The sequence below is a fragment of the Seriola lalandi genome, unplaced genomic scaffold (genome assembly GCF_002814215.2).
Source record: "Seriola lalandi dorsalis isolate HSWRI2012SDOR001 ecotype SW California unplaced genomic scaffold, Sedor1 jcf7180002006876, whole genome shotgun sequence".
NCBI lineage: Eukaryota > Metazoa > Chordata > Actinopteri > Carangiformes > Carangidae > Seriola > Seriola lalandi.
In genome coordinates this window covers 1-1,168 of record NW_019477529.1, presented here as the reverse complement: position 1 = coordinate 1,168, position 1,168 = coordinate 1, and the positions used below count along the sequence as shown (strand labels likewise).

Sequence of the window (1,168 nt, the reverse complement as noted above, 5' to 3'; positions counted from 1 at the left end):
CACTCCTCCAGCTTGGCCATGTCCGTCTCGTCGTCCCAGGGCTTGACGTCCAGCAGGATGGAGGACTTGGCGACGAGAGCTGGCTTCTTGGACTTCTTGGCGGTGTACTCGGCGAGTCGCTGCTCCTTGATTCTCGCCGCCTCTGCGCTCTCTGCCTCGTCGTCCGAGCCAAATAGGTCGATGTCGTCGTCGCCGCTGGCGTTGTTTGTGGAGGCGGCGGGGGCGGCTGGGAGGACAAACTGACTCTTGGCTGACGCCAGGCTAGCTCTTTCCCTCTGGAAGGACTTGATGTGCTTGTACCAGCGCAGGAGGTGGCAGAAGGTCAGCGACGGAGCAGAAGGGATGGCATCAAACACTGCCATGTCAGCTTGAGATGCTGCAAAGCCCTCCACGTAGCTTTTGTCTGCCAGAAACTCATCGAGAGCTTTGAGACCGGCTGGCGAGCTCATGTCACCAAACACAGTCTTTGTAGAGGTCGGGCGGGAGGCCGGGGCCTGACAGGAGTCGCTTAGCGCGGGGAACCTGTGCGGGATGACTTCCTGCATGGGGACGTCGTGTGTGAGGAGGGTTTCAGCAGTGTGGCCACTGGAAGAACCAAGGCAACAAAGCAACAGGTAATGAGTCACTGAGTTTAATTATCATGCACTAACCCCAAGGCACAAGTAACCTAAATTAAGACCAGGCATGCATGTACAGGCCCACACATAGATGCACACGTCACAAACACAAAGGAGCCTTGTTAATTTTTAATTCTTCTGTCTTTAGTAGAAACAGCCTTGTTACTGATATAAAAAAAACACTCTGGACTCATAGTTCTCCCATAAACCAGCTACACAGATCTGCATCACACTCCAAGCACACAAACCAAACGCCCATTATCTGTTTGACAAATTTCAAGCCTTATATTTTTTTTTTTTCTTTCTGTTTTGATCTGTATAAACTGGTCTGTATTTTTCTATGAGTGAGGGGTTTAGGTTTAGGGAAGGTGAAATCACAGGAAGGGCTCGATGTCCATCTCCAGGGCGGAGCAGGGCATGGTCAGCTCGAAGCGGTTGATGACGTCTGGGTGGAGGACTCCGAGACGCCCGACGCTCTTTCCACGGACAAAGATCTCTGCGCAGCGGCCGGGAAAAAAGGTGGAATCTAAAAGAAGACAAGGAAAAAAAAA

General features: G+C 52.0%; 1 pseudogene across 1 annotated transcript; it reads right to left on the bottom strand.

Moving 5' to 3' along the window:
• Window positions 1-5: 5 nt before the first annotated feature.
• Window positions 6-1,139, bottom strand: LOC111671362 (elongation factor 1-beta pseudogene; annotated as a pseudogene). Its single transcript, XR_015438380.1, has 2 exons — window positions 996-1,139; window positions 6-585 (listed from the first exon to the last, which is right to left on the bottom strand). The product of XR_015438380.1 is annotated as an elongation factor 1-beta pseudogene (transcript).
• Window positions 1,140-1,168: the final 29 nt, after the last annotated feature.